The sequence below is a fragment of the Salminus brasiliensis genome, chromosome 16, assembly GCF_030463535.1.
Source record: "Salminus brasiliensis chromosome 16, fSalBra1.hap2, whole genome shotgun sequence".
NCBI lineage: Eukaryota > Metazoa > Chordata > Actinopteri > Characiformes > Bryconidae > Salminus > Salminus brasiliensis.
This window is the reverse complement of record NC_132893.1, coordinates 14,687,500-14,712,757: the sequence shown is the minus strand read 5'-3', so window position 1 is coordinate 14,712,757 and position 25,258 is coordinate 14,687,500.

The following is a 25,258-nucleotide window of genomic DNA, read 5'->3' as shown; positions in this document are numbered from 1 at the left end:
TTAATCTTTTTCTTCTTTATCTGCTTTGTCTTTTTGTCTTCTTTATCCTTTTCTTCTTTGTATTTTCGATTTGTCATTTTATTTGTCTTATTTTATCTTTTATTTTGTCTTTTTTTAGAAAAAGACAAAGAAAAAAATATATTGTTCTCTTCTTTTGTTCTGTCTTTCTTTTTTCTTCTTTGTTTTTTATTTTTGTCTTTTTTTCTTTGTGTTTTCTTAGTCTTTATATATATATATTTTTTTCTTTTATTCTTTTCTTGGGACTTGTCTTTTTTGTCTTCTTTATCCTCTTTGTGTTTATAGTTGTCTTCATTTATCTTTGTCGTCTTGGTCTTTTTTGTCTTTGTCTTTCTCTTTCTCTTTCTTCTTTCTTTCTTTTTCTCTCTTGTTTTCATTTCCCTAGATTTTCATCATCTTCTTTGTCTTCATTAAACTTTTTCTTCTTTTTCTGCTTTGTCTTTTTGTTTCCTTTATCATTTTCTTCTTTGTATTTTCTATTTGTCATTTTATTTGTCTTATTTTATCTTTTGTCTTTATCTTTTTCTTTATCTTTTTCTTTGTTTTCTTTGTATTTCACGTCTTTATCTTGTTTGTCTTTTTCTTCTTTGTATTTTTGTTGTCTTCTTTTGTTTTTTTTTTCTTTTTTGAGGTTTTGACTTTGTCTCTATTGTCTTTCCTTTTTTTCCTCTTTTCTTTTTTCTTCTTCTTTTCCTTTGTCTTTGTCTTCTTTTTTGTCTTCATCATCTTTTTCTTGTCTTCTTTGTCTTTTTCTTTTTTATCTTTGTCTTTATCTTGTTTTTATTTGTCTTTTTTGTTCTCTTCTTTTTGTTCTGTCTTTCTTTTTTCTTCTTTGCTTTTTATCTTTGTCTTTTTTTCTTTGTGTTTTCTTAGTCTTTATATTTTCCTTTTGTTTTTCTTCTATTCTTTTCTTGGTATTTGTCTTTTTTGTCTTCTTTATCCTCTTTGTGTTTATAGTTGTCTTCTTTTATCTTTGTCGTCTTGGTCTTTTTTGTTTTTGTCTTTATCCTTCTTCTTTCTTTCTTTTTCTCCTTTGTTTTCATTTCTTTAGATTTTTTGTCATCTTTGTCTTTTCTTTGTCTTCTTTAATTTTTTTCTTCTTAGACAACTGGATTAGGGTGAACTAATGTTAATGTCTGCTCTCTGTTCTGATGATCAATTACATTATTAGACTCTTTCAGTGACAGACAGGCCTGATTCTGGATCCTAACAGAGTACGTTAGATTACCTAATAAAACATCTAGAAGAAGAAATGAGAGGAGAGATGAGTGAGGGAGAGTTCAACTCCACAAAAAAAAAAAAAAAAAACAGGTTTGGACTCACAGAGCTGATGCCTCTGTTGGGTTTTGCTGCTACGTTCTTCAGTGTTCTCCCACATACTGGTTCCAACAACGACTGGAAGTTCCTCTAAACGGAGAACTATTTAAGGTCCTGTAGGAGGTCAGCAGGAGGACACCTACTGACCCTGACCTGCTGGAGAGAATGGCACACTGCACTGGGCCTCGCTGTGACATCACAGATGATGTCATAAAGGAGGGTTCCGACCCAGGTCCACCGACGCAGCTGCACTGGGATCAGTGCCAGGAGTTCACTGCTGACTGGACTTTCCCTTACCAGCAGCTCTGCCTCTAAACCAGTACAGACCTCCCAGTAAGACCAGTGCAGGCTGGGGTCAGCTGGTTTAGTGGAGCAGAAGAGCTGAGAGAATTATTTATTTATTTGTCTATTTAGTCTTAAAGGAATCGTAAAAGCTAAAATCTCACATTGAGAGAGAGAGTGTGTGTGTGTGTCATTCTGCACTGTGATGCTTTACTGTGTGGGTTTAATAGCGCCCCCTACAGGAGCCTGAACTCACCTCTCTAAAAAATAAAAGCTTAAAATCTCACAGAAACCTTTGTGGTTCTTTTAGAAACAAACCTGGTTACAGAGTGAAGACCAGAGTGAGGAGTAAGAGAAGATCAAACCCATCAGATCTTTATTATAGAGAATCTGCTGTTCAGGACATTCAGATTCAGCAGTGATTCAGAGAGCTGGACAGGTCAGACAGGGTCACTGCAGTGAAATTGTGCTTTACTGTAGAGAAACCTACCCACTCTGATTTCTTTGCAGTGATCTTGAATGGAACCAGAAGTTGGTCGCCATGACTACAAATCAGATGTAGTCATTTTATTTCCTATCCAATCCTACCAGAGAAGCTACACGTGTCTTCTGCGTTTTATATGGAGAGAGGATGATGATGGGGAAAAAGTGTCTGATCTGAGAACAGTACAATTTTCTTTCAGGACTATTTTTTGCAGCACAACGCCCTGCAGCATGTATCCCTCCACCATTTTAGTGAGATGTAATGTTAAGGATTTTACACATGGAGCTGTGTGTAACAGCGGCCCCGGTGGAAAATCTTCACCTGCCTCACTAATGGAGATTTGAACAGAAGTTGATTTGTGATTTAAGATTATCTGTAAGTAAGTAAGTAAATGTAAGTAATATTATATTTATGTGTGTAAGACTATATTTATGTAAGTAAGATTATCTGTATGTAAGTAATATTATATTTATGTATGTAAGATTATATTTATGTAAGTAAGATTATCTGTATGTAAGTAATATTATATTTATGTATGTAAGATTATATTTATGTAAGTAAGATTATATTTATGTAAGTAAGATTATCTGTATGTAATCTTAATGGGTTAAATCTAACTTGTACTTCAATATTGTTTAAAGTTTGCTTAGAAATCACCTTAGTTTTGCTCATATAATTGTTTTTAGCTTTACAGTGAAGTGACTGGCTAAAGTAAGTTAGCTGAGGCAGAAAGCATAAAGGTGGATAACATGTCAGTCTGGACAATTTATAATTTCTTTTCTTTATAATTTTCTTCTTTTCTTTTCTTTTTTTACCATAATATATATTTTTCTTTTTCTTCAATTCAATTTAAGTTTATTTATACAGCACTTTTTACAACAAATGTCACAAAGCAGCTTTACAGAGACCTGGAAGAAAACTTGAGATGGGGAGCCCATCCTCCTCTGGTCGACATCAGATAGCACAATAATTGAATTAAGAGAATATGCAAATTTGCGGTTAAGCCATAAAAGATGAAGGTGAGTGAAATGTTAAAGTCCAGGCAGGTATGCATGGTCATGCAGTGAGAAGAGGATGAATCCATGCCAAACCCCAGAGCAGGACAGCGGGCAGCAGGGTAGTGGAGGAAAGAAAAGAAAGGAGGGAAAACACAAGTTAGGAGAAGCGCGGAAACACTGCGATGGGTGGATGAGGATAGTGGATGGGTGGATGAGGGTGGAGAGGGTAGTTGGGGGAAGGGTTACAGTGGGACAAGATCACGGTGAGCAGAAAACACTAAAGGATTCAAGCCAAATTAAAACATCTTAGAGAAAACAAGGACAGACTACTCTAAAATATAAAAGCTTAAAATCTCACAGAAACCTTTGTGGTTCTCTCAGAAACAAACCTGGTTACAGAGTGAAGACCAGAGTGAGGAGTAAGAGAAGATCAAAACCATCAGATCTTTATTATAGAGAATCTGCTGTTCAGGACGTTCAGATTCAGCAGTGATTCAGAGAGCTGGACAGGTCAGACAGGGTCACTGCAGTGAAATTGTGCTTCACTGTAGAGAAACCTACCCACTCTGATTTCTTTGCAGTGATCTTGAATGGAACCAGATGTCGGTCGCCATGACTACAACTCCGATATAGCGAATTTATTTCCTATCCAAACCCACCAGTGAAGCTACACGTGTCTTCTGAGTCACGGTGAGCAGAAAACACTACAGGTTTCAAGCCAAATTAAAACATCTTAGAGAAAACAAGGACTGACTACACATTTATACTCAAAGGACTGGATACAATAAAATGTCCTTCTCTAAACACAGGCCTCCTTTGGCATGGGACTATACAAATGACACAGGCAGAAATAATCAGGGTCAACACGGTAGAAACAGAATTGTGGCCAAAATACACGGGAAAGAAACAGACTTATTTACCACTCAGATAATAAGGCCTTGAATGCACAGGATAATACAGCAGCCACCAAGCACAAGCATTGCAATCCATATGATGAGACTAGAGAGAATGACCAAAAACCTTTTCCAGTTACAAAACCTTCCAACCTAAAGACTGCTGTGCTCAACCCTAATTTCAGTCCTGAAGCACTTTGGCTGTAAAAGCTACATAGGACACTGGTGTGTGAAAATGTGGCCTGAGAACAATTTGTTCTTCGTAAACTACTGTAGAATTGACAGAAATACTTTAATTACATTTATTTCCAAAGAAATGTTAGGGGTGCCAATAATTATGGAACAGGTGATTTTATGAAGAATAATTATTTCTTAGTCAGGGATTTTTTTCCCCCTTAAAATTCACTTGAGTTAAAGGTTGGATTTTGCTCTTTTTTCCATCGAGGTCCTAGATTTTTTAGAAAAAAAACTCAATTTATTAGAAGCTAAAGAACACATCTTAACCAGGGGTGCCAATAATTATGGAGGGCACTGTATATGCCCCTCCGGGAAGTGAACTGAATTTCTATAAAAGATGGTTTGGTATGATGACTAGCTCACAGGGTACACTGATTTGTGGTGGGGGCTGGAATGTTTGTTTAAACCAAAGTTGATTCTTCTAGAGTGAATGCACAACAAAGTCCAGTAAATAAATAAATAAATAAATAAATAAATAGGATGATGAAAGAATTGGAATCAACAGATATCTGAAGGGAAATGTACCCATCCGGTAAGGACTATACACATTACTCTTCTCCACATTCAACCTACTCAACAATAGACTTTTCTTATTTTTAGCAGAGCTCGAGATAAGGTGGGGGCAGTGATAATGGTAGAATAGATCTTTCCGATCATGCCCCAATCTTGAATCATGAAATGAATTGAGATATATAGTTTAAAAACACAGGAGGCAGTTTTATACCTTAAACAAAGACATTACAAGGTAGGAGGAAGATAGCTAAACTCACAAGAAACAGGGAAACATCAAGCGGATAATATTATTGATAAAATTAGGAATCCAAAAGACTAGAAGAGCTAGAATCTAAAATGCAGAAAATTCAAGAAAGTTTTGAAATATTTTATAAGAATAATGAGGAGTTGTACGTAGCCATTTTTAGATCAAAACCAAAAAAATCTTCAGGACTGGACGGATATACCTCTCTAAGTATTTGATCCCCTAAAAACCATGACTAATGTTGGCTCCCACAGACCACTGACACATCCTAATCTCAGTGAAGTCATTGCCTGCATAAGAGACACCGGTCCCAAATTGTCACCTGTGTAAAAGGCCAACTGCCAAGAGACTCAGTGACACTCCAACATCTCCATCATGGGCAAGACTAAAGAGCTGTCTAAAGATGTCAGGGACAAAACTGTTGACCTACACAAGGCTGGAATGGGCTACAAAGCCATAAGTAAGAAGCTGGATGAGAAGGTGACAACTGTTTGTGCAATTATTTGGAAGTGGAAGAAGTACAACATTACGGTCAATCGACCTAGACCTGGATCTCCATGCAAGATATCACCTCGTGGAGTCTCATTGATCATGAGAAAGGTTAAAAATCAGCAAAGAACTACACGGGAGGAGCTGGCTAATGATCTCAAGGCAGCTGGGACCACAGTCTCCAAAAAAAACATTGGTAATACACTGAGACGTAATGGTTTAAAATCCTGCAGTGCACGCAAGGTTCCTCTGCTCAAGAAGGCTCATGTCCAGGCCCGCCTAAAGTTCGCCAATGAACATATTAATGACTCCGAGAGAGACTGGGAGAAGGTGCTGTGGTCAGATGAGACCAAAATTTAGCTATTTGGCCTCAACTCAACGTGTTTGGAGGAAGAAAAATATAGAACATGACCCTAAGAACACCATCCCCACCGTCAAGCATGGTAGTAGAAGTATTATGTTTTGGGGGTGTTTTTCTTTTAAAGGCACAGGCCAACTTCACCGCATTGAAGATGAACGGGGCCATGTATCGTAAAATCCTGGGTAACAACCTCCTTGCCTCTGCCAGGGCACTGAAAATGGGTCGTGGATGGGTCTTCCAGCACGACAACGACCCGAAACATACAGCCAAGGAAACAAAGGAGTGGCTCCATAAGAAGCATATAAAGGTCATGGAATGGCCTAGCCAGTCTCTTGACTTCAATCCCATAGAAAATCTATGGAGAGAGCTGAAGATTCATGTTTCCAAATGCACGCCTAAAAACCTTAAGGATTTGGAGATGATCTGCAGAGAGGAGTGGGCCAAAATTACTCCTGAAGTGTGTGCAAACTGCTGTGCTTGCCAACAAGGGTTTTTGCCCCCAAGTACTAAATTATGTTTTACCAGGGGGTCAAATACTTATTTCCTTCAATGAAAATCAAGTTAATTTTTATTTCTCATTTCATGTAATTTTCTCAGTTCTTTTGATATTCTATGTGTCACTTTTAAAATAAAGCTGGCATAAAATTATGAGACATTTCATTTATTTTTTTTGTATTAAAACTTTTAAAGTCAGTGAGGGGGGGTCAAATACTTATTTCCTCCACTGTATATGTTGTCAATAAATGTCAGCATTTGCATCCAACAAAAGAGTACAGACTCTGATGTAGAAATATTGAAATGCTCCTCTGCAGTCATATCTAGCATGATTTAAGCCACTGCAATGGCTGGCTGTGCTACAAAAAAATAGAATGAAACAAGAATTGCATGCTCGGCTCCTGAGTGCCAAGGTAGAAGATTTTGTTTAGTTGGCAGTCGAAACTTTCTTCAGTCCTGGCATTCTAGTGAAGGAGATGAGTTTCACAGTTTGACCTACATTTAGCCAAAATCATAGGTTAATATATGCTCTAAATTCAATTCAAGAGAAGATTATAGAAAAAAAATAAACAAATACATAAGGGGTAAAGATAAATTTACCATAAAAGCGTATGTAAATTTGTGTTCAGTGAATGAATGTAGTATTCACTCCCTTAGTAAATGAATTAATATAAAGTCATTCGTAACTGTTATGCAACCAGTTGTCAATTACCATACTGTGACATGCTCTGGCCTGTTGTGAAAATCCCATCAGAAACCTCTGTCAGCATTAGTGACCAGTTCAGGTTTAATATTTTTATGGCTATAAATGACCTGGCATACTACAAAGAGACCAACTCCAACCACTAGAACACAACAACAGCAAATGTTAAACATATATAAGTAGAAAATAAGGCATTAAAGACTTCCTACATTGCTTCAGAATATAGAAGAGTATTTATGAAATCCAAGCCTAAACAGCCCTAGCTTCTCTTAAGTAGTTTTAGCATGAAACATTTTAGCCATGAAGCTGAATACACTACATATTCCCCCCTTTGAGATGATACAGAGTCTCAAACAAATAAAGAAAGAAACACATGTTTACAGTTGTGGCAAATTGCAGCTCCTCCTGCACATGCTTCCTTTAACAGAACCTGAACAATACAGCTACTTTAAGGAGTGTAAGAGTGAAAACCTGTCAGGCAGTTATCTTTCCTTAATGTCCATCAAACAATCTAGACAGAAAATTCTCTCACAGCCCCTCTGTCGTAAGTCGTAAGTCTTTGATGTTTGGCAAAGGATGTTTATATGGTAGAATGCTTTTTGATCTTTCTTTGTCTTTTTTTTTTTCCTTTTTAAATTTGATTTTCTTGGTCTTCATCCTCTTTGTCTTTTTGTTGTCTTCTTTGTCTTTTCTTTGTTTTCTTTATCTTTTTCTTCTATGTTTTTTGTGTTTCTTTTTTGTTTTCATGTTCTTTGTCTTTTCTTTTTTCCCTTTTGTCTTCTATTTATTTCATCTGTTTTTTCCTTTCTTTGTCTTTGTCTTGTTTGTCTTTTCTTTGTTTTCTTTGTCTTCATTTTCTTTGCATTTCTCTTCATCTTCTTTGTCTTTTCTTTGTCTTTTTTGTCTTTGTCTTCTTTTTTGTTATCTTTCTCTTTTTCTTCTTTATCTTTTTCTTTTTTGTATTTGATCTTTGTCTTGTTTTATTTGTCTTTTTTATCTTTGTCTTCTTTGTTCTCTTCTTTTTGTTCTGTCTTTCTTTTTTCTTCTTTGTTTTTATCTTTGTCTTTTTTTTTCTTTGTGTTTTCTTAGTCTTCATATTTTTTTTTGTTTTCCTTTTATTCTTTTCTTGGTATTTGTCTTTTTTGTCTTCTTTTATCTTTGTCCTCTTGGTCTTTTTTGTCTTTGTCTTTGTCGTTCTTCTTTCTTTCTTTCTTTCTTTCTTTCTTTCTTTTTCTCTTTTGTTTTCATTTCCTTTGATTTTTTGTCATCTTCTTTGTCTTTTTTTGTCTTCTTTCATATTTTTCTTCTTTTTCTTCTTTGTCTTTTTGTCTTCTTTATCCTTTTCTTCTTTGTATTTTCTATTTGTCATTTTATTTGTCTTCTTTTATCTTTTATTTTTAGGTTTTTCTTTGATCTTCCTCTTTTTCTTCTTTTTCTTCTTTTTCTTTGTATTTCATGTGTTTGTCTTTTTTGTCTTTTTCTTCTTTGTATTTTTGTTGTCTTCTTTTGTTTTTTGTTTTTTTCTTTTTTGAGGTTTTGACTTTCTCTTTTCTTTTCTTTATTTTTGTATTTGATTTCTTTGTCTTTTTCTTCTTGCTTTTTTCTTTGTCTTCTTGTTTGTCTTCATCTTTTTCTTGTCTTCTTTGTGTTTTTCTTTTTTATCTTTGTCTTTCTTTTTTTCTCCTTTGTCTTTTTCTTCTTTTTTTTGTCTTCCTTGTTTCCTTTTATTCTTCTCTTTTCTTTTGTGGTCTTCATCTTTGTCTTTTCTTTGTTTTTTGTGTTCTTTATCTTTTTCTTCTTTGTATTTTGTATTTTTCATTTTATTTGTCTTTTTTTTATCCACCTTCTTTGTCTTGTCTTTGTCTTCTGTAATATTTTTCTTCTTTGTCTTTTTGTCTTCTTGTTTGTCTTCATCTTTTTCTTGTCTTCTTTGTGTTTTTCTTTTTTATCTTTGTCTTAATTTTTTTCTCCGTTGTCTTTTTCTTCTTTTTTTCTTTGTCTTTTTTTGTCTTCCTTGTTTCCTTTTATTCTTCTCTTTTCTTTTGTGGTCTTCATCTTTGTCTTTTCTTTGTTTTTTGTGTTCTTTATCTTTTTCTTCTTTGTATTTTCCATTTTATTTGTCTTTTTTATCTTTTGTCTTTTTCTTTGTCTTTTTTTTCTTTGTCTTTCTTCTTTGTCTTGATTTTCTTTGTATTTCTCTTCTTTGTCTTTGTCTTGTTTGTCTTTTTCTTCTTTGTATTTTCTTTGCCTTCTTCTTTTCCTTTGTTTTTGTTCTTTTTCTTTTCTTGGTCTTTGTCTTCTTATTCTTTGTCCTCATTGTCTTTTTGTTGTTTTTTCCTCTCTTCTTTTTTGTTTGTCTTTTCTTTCTATTTGTTTCTTTGGTTTTTTTCCTTTTCTTGGTGTTCTTTGTCTACCACATTTTTTTTTCTTCTTTGTCTGTCGTACTTGTCTTCTTTGTCCTCTTCTTTTTGTTCTGTCTTTCTTTTTTCTTCTTTGTTTTTTATCTTTGTCTTTTTCTTCTTAGTGTTTTCTTAGTCTTCATATTTTCTTTGGTTTTTCTTTTTTTTCTGTTCTTTGTATTTGTCTTTTTTGTCTTCTTTATTCTCTTTGTTTTTATAGTTGTCTTCTTTTATCTTTGTCTTTCTTCTTTCTTTTTTTCTTTTTCTCTTTTGTTTTCATTTCCTTTGATCCACCTTCTTTGTCTTTTCTTTATCTTCTTTAATATTTTTCTTCTTTGTCTTTTTGTCTTCTTTATCCCTTTCTTCTTTGTATTTTCTGTCATTTTATTTGTCTTCTTTTATCTTTTGTCTTTATCTTTTTTATTTGATCTTCCTCTTTTTCTTCTTTTTCTTAGTATTTGACGTCTTTGTCTTGTTTGTCTTTTTCTTCTTTGTATTTTCATTCTTTGTCTTTTTTGAGGTTTTGACTTTTGTCTCTATTGTCTTTCCTTTTTTCCTCTTTTCTTTTTTTCTTCTTCCTTTTCTTTGTTTTTCTTTTTTCTTTTCTTTGTCTTTTTATTCTTGCTTTTTTTCTGTCTTCTTATTTGTCTTCATCTTTTTCTTGTCTTCTTTGTCTTTTTCTTTTTTTTATCTTTGTCTTTATCTTTTTCTCCTTTGTCTTTTTCTTCTTTGTCTTTTTTTGTCTTCTTTTTGTTGTTTTTTCTTTTCGTGGTCTTTGTCTTTTTGTCTTTTTGTTGTCTTCTTCGTTTCCTTTTATTCTTCTCTTTTCTCTTGTGGTCTTCATCTTTGTCTTTTCTATGGCTTTTTATCTTCTTAATCTTATTCTTCTTTGTATTTTGTATGTTTTATTTTATTTGTCTTTTTTATCTTTTGTCTTTATCTTTTTCTTTGTCTTTTTCTTCTTTGTCTTGATTTTCTTTGTATTTCTCTTCTTCATCTTTGTTTTGTTTGTCTTTTTCTTCTTTGTATTTTTTTTTGCCTTCTTCTTTTCCTTTGTTTTTGTTCCTTTTCTTTTCTTGGTCTTTGTCTTCTTATTCTTTGTCCTCATTGTCTTTTCATTGTTTTTCCTCTTTTCTTTGTCTTCTTTTTTGTGTTTGTCTTTTCTTTCTCTTCTCTTCTTTATTTTTTTCTTTTCTTTGTGTTCTTTGTGTTCTTTATTTTTTCTTCTTTGTCTGTCATCTTTGTCTTCTTTGTCATCTTCTTTTTGTTCTGTCTTTCTTTTTTTATCTTTGTCTTTTGCTTCTTTGTGTTTTCTTAGTCTTCATGTTTTCTTTTGTTTTTCTTTTTTTCTTTTCTTGGTATTTGGTTTTTTGTCTTCTTTTTCGTCTTTGTCTTTCTTCTTTTTTTTCTTTTTCTCTTTTGTTTTCACTTCCTTTGGTTTTGTCATCTTCCTTCTCTTTTCTTTGTCTTCTTTAATATTTTTCTTCTTTTTCGTCTTTGTCTTTTTGTCTTCTTTATCCTTTTCTTCTTTGTGTTTTCACTTTGTCTTCTTTTGTCTGTCTTTATCTTTATCTTTATCGTTGTCCTTCTTTGTCTTTTTCTTCTTTTTCTATGTTTTCTTTGTATTTCACTTCTTTGTCTTTTTCTTCTTTGTATTTTCATTGTCTTCATTTTTTTTGGGGGGGGTTGACTTTGTCTCTGTTGTCTTTCCTTTTTTGCTCTTTTCTTTGTCGTCTTCTGTTCCTTTTAAAAAAAAATTCTATTATTTGTCTTTGTATTTGATTTCTTTGTCTTTTTATTCTTGCTTTTTTTTCTTTGTCTTCTTATTTGTCTTCTTCATCTTTTTCTTGTCTTCTTTGTCTTTTTCTTTGTTATCTTTGTAATTATCTTATTTAGTCTTAGTCTTTTGTCTTTTATTTGGCTTTTTTTGTCTTCTTTATCTTTTTCTTCTTTGTATTTTGTATTTTTATTTGTCTGATTTATCTTTGTTTTTATCTCCTTTTCTTTGTCTTTTTTTTCTTTGTATTTCTCTTCTTCGTCTTTGTCTTGTTTGTCTTTTTCTTCTTTGTATTTTCTTTGTCTTCTTCTTTTCCTTTGTTTTTGTTCCTTTTCTTTTCTTTTTTTGTCCTCGTTGTCTTTTCGTTGTTTTTTCCTCTTTTCTTTGTCTTATTTTTTGTGTTTGTCTTTGCTGTCTTCTTTTCTTTTGTTTTTTTTCTTTTCTTTGTGTTCTGTGTCTGTCGTCTTTGTCTTCTTTGTCTTTCTAGTTTGTTTTTGTTTTCTTTGTATTTCTCTTCTTTGTGTTTGTCATGTTTGTCTTTTTCTTATTTGTATTTTCTTTGTGTTTTTTGTCTTCTTTTCCTTTGTTTCCTTTTTCTTCTTTTTCTTTGTCTTTTTCTTTTTGTTGTCTACTTCGTTTCCTTTTGTTCTTCTTTTTCTTGGTCTTCATCTTCATCTTTTTCTTCTTTGTATTTTCTGTTTGTCTTTTTTATCTTTGGTCTTTATCTTTTTCATCTTTGTGTTAGTTTTCTTTGTATTTCTCTTTTTTGTCATCGTCTTTGTATTTTTATTCTTACTGTTCTTGTTCATCTTCTTTGTTTTCGTCCTCTATTTCTTCTCGTCTTATTTGTCTTTTTCTTCTTTGTCCCTTATATTTGTCTTCTTTCTTTTATTTCTAAAAGAAATAAAGGACAATGTCTACAGCAGCATTCATCTTACATCAGCCCAACCCCTTCAGTTTGCAGAAGTTTATCTCTGCCTATTCTGTCTATAGTATTTTAGTCCCGCCCATGTTATTAGGATCAGACAATCAGATTAGAGCTCATTTATTTAGCAAGTTTAGTAAGTGTAAAGGATGAAGAAAGGTTGGTGTAGAAAATAATTCTGATGAATTCTGGTTTAGAAACACAGACTAAGTGGAGCTCAGAGGAAAGATCACATTATGAAAAATTATGTTTTTTGTTTTTTTAACAGGACCTCTCCTTTTTAAATGGGATCAACTGGATTAGGGTGAACTAATGTTAATGTCTGCTCTCTGTTTTGATGATCAATGACATTATTAGACTCTTTCAGTGACAGACAGGCACACACACAGTGGATCACATTCTGGATCCTAACAGGGTACATTAGATTACCTAATAAAAACATCTAGAAGAAGAAATGAGAGGAGAGATGAGTGAGGGAGAGTTCAACTCCACTGGAAACAGGTTTGGACTCACAAAGCTGACGCCTCCGTTGGGTTTTGCTGCTACGTTCTTCAGTGTTCTCCCACTCTAACATACTGGTTCCAACAGCGACTGGAAGTTCCTCTGAACGGAGAACTATTTAAGGTCCTGCAGGAGGTCAGCAGGAGGACACCTACTGACCCTGACCTGCTGGAGAGAATGGCGCACTGCACTGGGCCTCGCTGTGACGTCACGGATGATGTCATAAAGGAGGGTTCCGACCCAGGTCCACCAAAGCAGCTGCACTTGGATCAGTGCCAGGAGTTCACTGCTGACTGGACTTTCCCTTACCAGCAGCTCTGCCTCTAAACCAGTACAGACCTCCCAGTAAGACCAGTGCAGGCTGGGGTCAGCTGGTTTAGTGGAGCAGAAGAGCTGAGAGAATTATTTATTTTATAAATAAATAATATATTTAGCACTGTGATGCTTTACTGTGTGGGTTTAATAGCACCCCCTACAGGAGCCTGAACTCACCTCTCTAAAAAATAAAAGCTTAAAATCTCACAGAAACCTTTGTGGTTCTCTCAGAAACAAACCTGGTTACAGAGTGAAGACCAGAGTGAGGAGTAAGAGAAGATCAAACCCATCAGATCTTTATTATAGAGAATCTGCTGTTCAGGACGTTCAGATTCAGCAGTGATTCAGAGAGCTGGACAGGTCAGACAGGGTCACTGCAGTGAAATTGTGCTTCACTGTAGAGAAACCTACCCACTCTGATTTCTTTGCAGTGATCTTGAATGGAACCAGACGTCGGTCGCCATGACTACAACTCAGATATAGCCATTTTATTTCCTATCCAAACCCACCAATGAAGCTACACGTGTCTTCTGCGTTTTATATGGAAAGATGATGATGATGGGGAAAAAGTGTCTGATCTCAGAACAGTACAATTTTCTTTCGGGACTATTTTTTGCAGCACAACACCCTGCAGCATGTATCCCTCCACCATTTTAGTGAGTTGTAATGTTAAGGATTTTACACACAGAGCTAGCTGAGTGTAACAGCGGCCCCGGTGGAAAATCTTCACCTGCCTTCCCTGCATGACGAGCTGTGAAAATGCCTCACTAATGGAGATTTGAACAGAAGTTGATTTTTGATTTAAGATTATATTTATGTAAGTAAGATTATCTGTATGTAATCTTAATGGGTTAAATCTAACTTGTACTTCAATATTGTCTAAAGTTTGTTTAGAAATCACCTTAGTTTTGCTCATAATATCATTGTTTTTAGCTTTACAGTGAAGTGACTGGCTAAAGTAAGTTAGCTGAGGCAGAAAGCATAAAGGTGGATAACACGTCAGTCTGGACAATTTATAATTTCTTCTTTTCTTTTCTTACCATAATATATTTTGTGATAATTCTTACATGTATCAGTGAAATATTGTTTAACCTATAAAATATTTGGCATATTTTTTATTGTATTTATTGTATAATTTTCTAATGTACTGCAAGAGATATTTGAAAGGTGGACTGACATGTTTTGTTTCTCTTTTTCTTCACATTTTATACAGTTGGTCAAGTAGAGTTAGGTGAGACCCTCCATTCATTATTTAGTTTCATACTTAGTTCCTTTTGGTTCGACACAATTTCAGATTCAAACAAACTCTCCTAAATCAAAGACAAAGGCAGCTTATTAGGTCTCATCACCTGGTGTCTGGAACCCTCTCCTCACTTTGGAGAGGCAGCCTTGGAGAGGCAATCTGCCTGCACCCTCCCTTGAGCCTTTGCAAAGTCTAGGCAACAGCGACGAGCTAGAGCGTTTTTCTTTAGTTCCAGTGCATTTAAACATACAGAGAGTGAATTCTACATATTGATCAATTCTTCTGTTTGTCTTCTCCCCCCTTTTGAGGACTAAATTACATCCAGGCTTAGTTTAGATTTTAGCCAAAATCATAGGTGAATATATGCTCTAAATTCAGTTCAAGAGAAGATTACAGAAAAAATAAACAAATACATAAGAGGTAAAGATAACTTTACCATAAAGGCGTATGTAAATTTGTGTTCAGTGAATTAATTGATATGTAGTATTCACTCCCTTAGTGAATTAATTAATATGTAGTATTCACCCCTTTAGTGAATTGATTAATATGAAGTAATTCGTAACTGTTATGCAACCAATTGTCAATTACCATACTGTGACATGTTCTGGCCTGTTGTGAAAATCCCATCAGAAACCTCTGTCAGCATTAGTGACCAGTTCAGGTTTAATATTTTTATGGCTATAAATGGCCTGGCATACTACAAAGAGACCAACTCCAACCACTAGAACACAACGGCAGCAAATGTTTAACATATATAAGTAGAAAATAAGGGATCAAAGACTTCATACATTGCTTTCAGAATATAGAAGAGTATTTATGAAATCCAAGCTTAAACAGCCCTAGCTTCTCTAAAGCAGTTGGCATCATAACTTGGTTATATATGCTTATAGTTTCAATAATAAGAAAAAAAAAAAAGGAAAATAGTGTACAAATATGAACAATTGTTAAAAGGAAATAAATCATTAAAGATCAATTCAATTTAAGTTTATTTATACAGCACTTTTTACAACAAATGTCACAAAGCAGCTTTACAGAGACCTGGAAAAAAAACTTGAGATGGGGAGCCCATACTCCTCTGGTCGACATCAGATAGCACAATAATTGAATTAAGAGAATATGGAAATTTGCTGTTAAGCCATAAAAGATGAAGGTGAGTGATATGTTAAAGTCCAGGCAGGTATGCATGGTCATTCAGTGAGATGAGGATGAATCCATGCAAAACCCCAGAGCAGGACAGCAGGCAGCAGGGTAGTGGAGAGAAGTGGTGGTACCAGGATTGATCGGTTGGAACTAGGCATCTCAATATATGGTTGGTAGGTAGGTAGAGAGAGAGAGAGAGATAGAAGAAAAGAAAAGAAAGGAGGGAAAACACGAGTTAGGAGAAGCGCAGCAACATTAGATGAGGGTGGGGGTTGGGGAGGGGGGGGGGTAGTTGGGGGAAGGGAGTCCATGAGGTATGGTGGGAGTCATTTCACGGTGAGCAGAAAACACTAAAGGTTTCAAGCCAAATTAAAACATCTTAGAGAAAACAAGGACTGACTACACATTTATACTCAAAGGATTGGATACAATACATTTTCCTTCTCTAAACACAGGCCTCCTTTAGCATGGGACTGTACAAATGACACAGGCAGAAGTAATCAGGATCATTACAGTAGAAACAGAATTGTGGCCAAAATACACTTGGAAAGAAACAGACTTATTTACCACTCAGATAATAAGGCCTTGAATGCACAGGATAATACAGCAGCCACCAAGCATAAGCATTCCAATCCATATGATCAGACTAGAGAGAATGACCAAAAACCTTTCCCAGTTACCAAACATGGAATCCAACCATCCCGTAACGACTGCTGTGCTCAACCCTAATTTCAGTCCTGAAGCACTTTGGCTGTAAAAGCTACATAGGACACCCACATGTCATCATTCCCTAAAGTAGCATTGGTAAGTGTCGAACATGAGAACAGCTCAGCCCGTTTGGATGCAACACCCAGAAAATTACAAGAGACATTGGTAGGATTGACAAAACATTAGGCAGTGCATTGTCCTGGTGTGTGAAAATGATAGGAACCACAATAATTGTAGCAATCAAACAAATTGTTCTCAGGCCACAGAGTCCTGGGTTCCTGAAAGGATGCCAAGGGTGCACAATGTTCTGGGCCATATTCCTCAGAAAGTGTTCAAAATAGCCCAGAGTTCATTTCTGTTCTGGGCACATCCCCAACCTAAAAGTCCATTTCTGTTCAAACTGAAAAAGCGTCCTGGATCAGATCTGATCAGATGGTGGGAAGCAAGCAACACAATCAGTCCAATGCCGCTGTTCAAATGATGCTGTGTCCAGACTTGTCCTGTTACAGTCTTTGCCCTTCAGTGTCATCGCAGGCAGCAAAGGCGGTGCTAGGCTCACACCTTATACTGTTGTCAACGTAGGATGGAGTCAGGATGTTTACCAGCCGTTGCCATTGACTCTTCAGATGGTCACATCTTTTGATCACACACATCTTAAAATCCAAACAACAACAACAACAACAACAAGTGCCACTCCGGTCATTTGAAGAGAACCACACAGAATACATTGATCAAGTACATAAGGAGTACATACAGTCAAGCCGGAGTCTGCACACTCCTTTCACCTTTCATTTTGTTTACACACTTATTCTACAATAGACAGTTCTACACAACTCCACACAATGACAAAGTCAAAGCAGGTTTTTAGACATTTATGGTAATTTATCATAAAATAAAGTAAAATCTCATATGTTCAAAAGTAGAAGAGGAAGAAGCCCTGAGAGGAACCAAGACTCAAAAGGGGAACCAGTTCTCCCCTGGTCAACACCGGATAGCACAACAAATGACAGAACAAGAATAAAAATCAACAAAAGAAACAATAGTGAATTTTAAGAGCCGCTGCAAAGATGACATCAAGCCAAAAATGAGAGTGAGCAATGTGAAAGTGCATGCAGGTAAATAGTCATATGCACAGCTATGCAGTGAAGAGAGAATGACTCAATATGAGAACCCAGAGCAGGACAGCATATCAGTGGGCAGCGAGAAAGAGGGGGAAGGAAAAACAGTATGAGAACCCAGAGCAGGACAGCATATCAGTGGGCAGCGAGAAAGAGGGGAAAGGAAAAACAAACAATAGGATTAGGAGGAGCGCAGCAAAATAGGGGGATTTACAGTGGGAGTCTGACCCAGACGGTAGTCACCAGCACCCAACCTTGAAGGGACTCATGTCAGCAGCGAGCGGCTCAGCACAAGGGGAGAGAGAAGAAAGGAGAAAATGAAGAAAGGGCTTTTGGAGTAAGAGTAGACTGGTGTACAGCCAGTAAAAAAGCAGATTAGAAAGACAACAATAATGATCAAAACTGTAAACTGTAAAACTCCGTAATCAGAGCAGTACACAACAGTGTTCGTATGGAAACATGCTACAGCAGCACTGAGTCCCAAACAGCAACAGGAAGCTGCACTGCAAAAGATAGATAGACCTCAACTATGAGAGACAAAATGAGAAAATAAATTCTGAAAATCACATTGTCTGATTTTTAAAGAATTTATTTGCAAATAATGGTGGGAAATAAGTATTTGGTCACCTACAAACAAGCAAGATTTCTGGCTCTCACAGACCTGTAACTACTTCTTTAAGAGGCTTCTCTGTCCTCCACTCATTACCTGTATTAACGGCACCTGTTTGAACTCATTAACAGTATAAAAGACACCTGCCCAAAACCTCAAACAGTCAAACTCCAAACTCCACTATGGTGAAGACCAAAGAGCTGTCAAAGGACACCAGAAACAAAATTGTAGACCTGCACCAGGCTGGGAAGACTGAATCTGCAATAGGCAAGCAGCTTACCGAGCTACCGTCAGTAACACACTACGCCGCCAGGGACTCAGATCTTGCAGTGCCAGACGTGTTCCCCTGCTTAAGCTAGTACATATCCGGGCGCGTCTGAAGTTTGCTAGAGAGCATTTGGATGTTGTGGAAGAGGATTGGGAGAATGTCTTATGGTCAGATGAAACCAAAGTAGAACTGTTTGGTACAAACAACTCGTTGTGTTTGGAGGAGAGTGAATGCTGAGTTGCATCCAAAGAACACCATACCAACTGTGAAGCATAGGGGTGGCAACATCATGCTTTGGGGCTGGTTCTCTGCAAAGGGACTAGGACGACTGGTCCATGTACATGAAAGAATGAATGGGGCCATGTATTGTGAGATTTTGAGTGCAAACCTCCTTCCATCAGCAAGGGCATTGAAGATGAAACGTGGATGGGTCTTTCTGCATGACAACAATCCCAAGCACACTGCCAGGGCAACAAGGAGTGGCTTCGTAAGAAGCATTTCAAGGTCCTGGAGTGGCCTAGCCAGTCTCCAGATCTCAACCCCATAGAAAACCTTTGGAGGAAGTTGAAAGTCCCAAAACATCACTGCTCTAGAGGAGATCTGCATGGAGAAATGGACCCAACATACCAGCAACGGTGTGTGCCAACCTTGTGAAGACACGTTTGACCTCCGTCATTGCCAACAAAGGATATATAAAGTATTGAGATGAACTTTTGTTATTGATCAAATACTTATTTTCCACCATTGTTTGTAAATAAATTCTTTAAAAATCAGACAATGTGATTTTTTTTTCTCATTTTGTCTCTCATAGTTGAGGTCTACCTATGATGTCAATTACAGACCTCTCTCATCTTTTTAAGTGGGATAACTTGCACAATTGGTGACTGACTAAATACTTTTTTTCCCCCACTGTAGACAGCCACAGATGGACGGACAGCCAGATTTGTACACTGACAAAGACAGCCATCCAGACAAACAACCAGCCAGCGCTGCACATGCACAGCCAGACAACCAACGTTGCCCACAGACAGCCAGCCATCCAGTCAGCCACATGCAGTTAGGACATCTTAACAGTCAAATATGTAAATGACGGACAGAGTGGCTGTTTTGCAGGCTTTTTTTGTCGACGAGTGTATAGAACATGCTTGGCTAACTGGGTGTAATAGCTTCTGCCACTTTATGTTTGTGTTAAGCTATATAATATATTGTATAATTTTACCTAGTGGAAGTAAGAATTAGTGTACAGTAGGGGTGTGCAATCTTGACAAAAACGCAGATCAATATTTTCTTGGATTTTGCAGACAATGATAATTAGACAATACTTTGCATCTTTCAAAATGTGTTTAGAAAAAGCTAGACCAATGCAAGACTTTTACACTTATTTATTTACTAAAATAAAGTAAACACAATACAAAAACTGCACGTTATTACAAATATTGACATTACAAACTATTTTACAAAATCTTTTTTTTACATTAAATTTATTTTACATTAATGTAATATATATTTTACACTGAAAATTACAATTTCAACTTCATTTCACTTAAACTGTAAATTGTGAGACTACACAGTTTCTTATAGAAGTATACAGGGGTCACACTTTCTGGCAGTGTCACATGGCAGAATGTCAATACTCTATTTCTATAAGAAACAGTGCAGTCACATAATCTGATAATGGCCATCTGTGACTGCACACAATAAATAATCTGCATAAAATGCCCTTGCACACAAGTAGAAATCTCAAACCATTTACTGAGGTCAAAGAATTAGACTGTCACAGATTACGGTCCAACAGCTCCTTGGTTGGTTTCGGCCTGTAGTGTTTTTTTAATTATATATAATCTTCATATTGAGCACAGTGGTCAGTTTGCAGATGGTGAAATATGAATGTCAAGCTGTCTTCAATTGCAACCGATTTGTGACCTGATTTGCAGAAGGAGAAACCTCTGTTTTCAAAGCAAAACCACCTCCAAGCTAATGATGAACCATGTCTAGCGACTAGCGAAAATGTGAACTCTTAAGGCGTGGTTTTGAGGGGTTTCTGCGAAGCGAGAGACCTACTCCATAATGTCTGCTTGCAGATTGTTATGACAACAATTGAGATATTATTGTAGATGATGCAGATCACACACCACTGGTCTATGGTCCATTTTTTCTGTGATTCATATTTTAAATGATAAATCTTGTGATTTGTCAATCAGAGCAACATGATTTTAAAAGTGCAGTATAGGACTCAAAGAAAAGTACACAAAGATTACAGAGGCTTATTTGAAAGATTTCAATTGCAGAAGGTAGGGTTTCTGTAAAATGCTTTTCTGTACTATGAAATTTGAGCTATAGTGTTTTGTGGGTAATTTGAGAGATTGTTTTTCAGTTTTATTTCTTTCAGTGACAAATTTTCTGTACCTCGTGATGCACTTTGGAAAGTGACATGAGAATGGGACAGATGTGGATCAAGAGGTGTTTGCTGATCTCACAACCTCAAAGGACATCTGCTTTGTCATCCAGGATGACTGTGATGGTAATTATACGTTTCATGAATGGAAAAGATAATTACAGTATCGGCTTCTAACCACTTAAACAAATTAGAAGAGAAGAAGAAATGTTGTTCAGCAGTTCAGCAGCCTAAGATGCAAAATCATCTTTAAGCCCTTAAATAAGATTTTCTTTTTGGATGTTTATGTTGATTTTGTGACATTTTTTATCTGTTCAGCTGAAAAAGAAGATTCTTCTCTCCAAGCTTGGAGGGACAGCAGTGCTTAATCTCTTAAAACACTATAGCCCGAATATGGGCTACAAATCCGTCACTGAATATCTAGCAGTATATCTGAAGCATTACAGGTCCAATATTAGAAACAAAGACACCATATTAAAGCTTAGAATCTCTGCTTTTCATTGCCTTTTTCATTGATTGATTTTCATGCCATTTTATCTTTAGTTTATTTTAGAAAATATATTTCGGTTGCAAAATACCTTGCCTACTTTTATTTTAAATAGGATCAAAGAACTGGTTACATCATTTGACTCCTTTCTGTTTGAGGCCAATTAAAGTATGTAAATATGTAATTTAAGGTGCCAAACATATTACTTTTTTATAACTTAAATGGTGACTAACTGTTTAGCATGAACAGTAGTGTTAATAGGGTTTCATTTAGATTGTAATTGTAATTTTATTTTAAATGTAAACTTCCATGAGACAGTTTTAATATTTTATGATGCATGTAATTTGTATGTTCAAATGATAAATAAATAAATAATAAATATATTTATTATAAATGTGTCCCCCAATAGATGCCACTTACAAGCTTTATGGCCTGCCACAGAGTGAGAGTGAACGGGTACTTATTGAGGTTTTAAACCTTACTCCGCCATCGATGAATCAATCAGGAGATGACCAGAATATTGGCCCTCTGGAACCCATAGTTAACCATCATGACCATTACTATGTACAGCCAAATGTAGAGGTACTCTACAAATCAATCTCTCTCTCTCTTTGAAAACAATAGGTGTTATTTTACAAACTGAAATTGTATGAGAACTGAAATCAGAATGAAAACAAGTCAATCCTGTTTCTTCATTGATGTTATGAAATAATTAATTTGGAATATGATAAAATAACATGAAATATATATATATATATATATATATATATATATATATATATATATATATATATATATTAAAATGCATTTTCTGTGTCAATTCCTTGTCCTTTTGCTGTAGAAGTTGGTGTAACCAGTATCTAGTCTAAAATACTAATATTGTATAACAAAATAAAAAAAATTGGAAGCCACTGGCGGCCCAACAGCAACATTAGCCACATTAACAACCAGCTACCAGATGAGTTCTGGAAAGAGGCCAAAGCTCTAATGAACCGTACTAGTGACAGAGACCATACAACTAAAAATGCATGAAAAGTTGGAGTACAGGCAGCGACTGGTCCATATTTCTAGGACATCTACAGTCCTCTCTGTATTTCCCCCGAACGTTAATAAAATATTTTGGAAATTAAACATCATGAAAGAATTTGGTTTTGTGCAGTAAACTTTAGAAATTATTTGGCATCATTTTGTGTTTTTTTAGATACTTCAGGATTTTTTATTTTGGCACTGAAACAGTAGCTATATTATTGGAGAAGTGGCCTGAAATCAGCCAGGGACCAGCAAGGAGAGCAGTCATTAGCGGATGCTCCAGGTATGCTTGAGCAAAAATTATTATATAAAATTAATTTGAGAATTGCATTTTTTGCCTTTATCCATGTCATGTTTGGTGTTTAATGACTTTTAGAGTCAACTACTATATAACTAAATTGTCAGTTTGTGAGCAAAATCATTTCAGGATAAAGCCTGTTTTCTATCAAAACTAAAAAAAAAGCCACATCAAAGCAAACTGAACTAAGAACAATTACAGTAACATTTGAAATACTTACCAGTACATAGTTACAATGAGGAAGAGTAGGTACAACCAGGAACTGAATGCATTATTGTGCCATTAAAGACAACGTAAATATATCAGACGACAGTATAAGCCTTTCAAGAAATACACCTTTTTTTCTAGAAACTAATTCTAAGCCCCCAGTTGTTACTTCCTTGTTCCTCATTGTACCTACACAAGTACCAGTATAACACCAGTAAGTAATTTATATGCACTAATTCATATGGGGTAGTTGCACAATAATTACATTTGGGATTACTTTTTTGCAATATCCATTGCCATCTACAGACTGGGACAGTGATATGGCATCTCTATGACATGACTTCTCCTTTTGTAGTACATCTTGCCACCTCAGTCTCCTGGCAGGAAAACAACCCAAATGAGTAAACACCAGGCTACAGACCATCTTGTAAAGTTTCATAAAGTATGGCAGATCTTTATTGCAAATCATGGCTTTTTGTTTTAATTAGTAGAGTGTCTCTGATGTTATTGGTATTTGTAGTCTTGCAGGAGCCTGGATAAGCACAGAGGCAAATGGACCATGTCAGCCATACCTCCTTGCTTTAGGATCCTCCCAGCAGGCCATCAGCAACTTCAAGGACAAGAAGCCTACCAGTAGTCTACCAGTAGTAATCTACCAGTAGTCTCAGTGAAACTAAATTCTAGGGGTTTCAAGCACTTGTATTTTTCCTTGTATAGAACAGGTGTTGCTCTTTTGATATGGAATACACTGTTATTTGAACACATCAGATATTTCTGATTAAGATGGGAGATTTGAGATGTGACAGGGAAAATAGAAGGATTAGTAGTAGCTCACAGTGTACACGGATTTGTGGTGGGGGCTGGAATGTTTGTTTAAACCCAAGTTGAATCTTCTACAGTGACTGCACAACAAAGTCCAGTATGTTATAAAAAAAAGGAGAAGAAAGATGAAAGAATTGGAATCAACAGACATCTGGAGGGAGATGGGAGTACCCGTCCGGTAAGGACTATACACATTACTCTTCTCCACATTCGACCTACTCAACAATAGACTTTTTTTATTTTTAGCAAAGGTGGGGGGCAGTGATACTGGTACAATAGATCTTTCCTATCATGCCCCAATCTTGAATCATGAAATCAATTGAGATATATAGTTTAAAAACACAAGAGGCAGTTTTATACCTTAAACAAAGACATTACAAGGTGGGAGGAAGATAGCAAAACTCTGCTTATAAACATAAAAGAAACAGGGAAACATCAATTATAAAATTAGAAATCCAAAAGACCAGAAGAGCTAGAATTTAAAATGCAGAAAATTCAAGAAAGTTTTGAAATATTTTATAAGGATTTATACTCCCAATCACTAGCACCAAATGATCTACAGATTGATCAATTCCTAGACTCCTTAAAATTGCCCAGAGTAACAGATTAACAAAATGAAAGACTAATACAGAAGGTCACTGCTGAGGAGTTGTATGTAGCCATTTCTAGATTAAAACCAGGAAAATTTCCAGGACTGGCAGATATAACTCAGTGAGGGTTTGTTTGCCCAACAACTGTTAATGCCAAATTAATATAATGTGTGAAATTATGGGTCCAAAATATTAGTTTACAGTGTGTAGTTGGAACATGACAAAATCTAAAATCTTGTAACTTATATGGGTCTACCAGAGCCCCCTCTATTGAATGTTATTAATTATGAGCAAATCTAGAAATGCAAGACCACAATCTGACTTACACCTCTGTAAAGTAGATCATTTAATTTGAGGTCGTTTACCATTCCAAATACACATGGATAGTACCTTAGAGAGTGTATTCCAATATTTTAGGGAGGGGGAAAAGGTATCAAATAACTATAGAAATTCAGTCTAGGCAAACAGTTCATTTTTACCACTACGTTCCTGGCGTGCAGCACGATAGGCAAGGCCAATAGAGTGTATGAATTTTAATTTGTTTTAGTATACCAAATCTTTGAGGACCGTCATACTCACTGAGGGATACAAGTATACACCCAAATACCTAAAGTGGTCCACCACTGGAACATAAGTGGGTAGCATGCTTTGGTCTAACTGAAAATGTATGGGAAGAAGTGAAAATTTATCCAAGTTTATCTTGTGACCTGACATTTCAAAATCAATAAATAAACTAAGCAGAGGTGGAATTGATGATTTATCTAAAAAGAACAAAACACTGTTGCATCAAAGGAAATATGTTGGGATTTCTTTACTATAATGGGGGAGCTAGGCATAAAGTTTGTGCCACTGCTTGAGCTACGGGTTCCAGCGATATAGTGAAGAGGGGGTCTGACAAAGGGCACTCTTGACGTGTGTGCTTCAAATTTAAATTCAAGGGCAGATACTTGCGGGCTACGTCATTTCTGCCACAAAGCAAATGCAATAGAATCCTTTCACCGCTGCCCACAAAACTCTGATCGTCCCCTGAACCCTGATAAAACACAATTCGATTCATTTACTCAATTGAGAGCCGAACTCATTGTGTAGTAAATAGGTGTTCAAGGCACACAGCCATAATTTGTAGTCATTTTTATCCCAGTAACAAATACTATCGTGGTCTGAGAAAGACATTGGGCAGATACTTATGTCTATCCCTGAAAGAGCAGTGCAGTTTCTCTTGCGGAGAAAAAAAAAATGTTGCTTAGTGCTCGGATCAAGATGCTGCCAGCAGTCGAAAAAGACAAAGACAAGGCGGTAATACATTGCTTAAGTTCTGAGCTAGCGGTCAGCTGACAGAAATCTCACACCCTCATCTGTCTAAATGAAGATTAAGGAGTTAGTGGTGGGAGC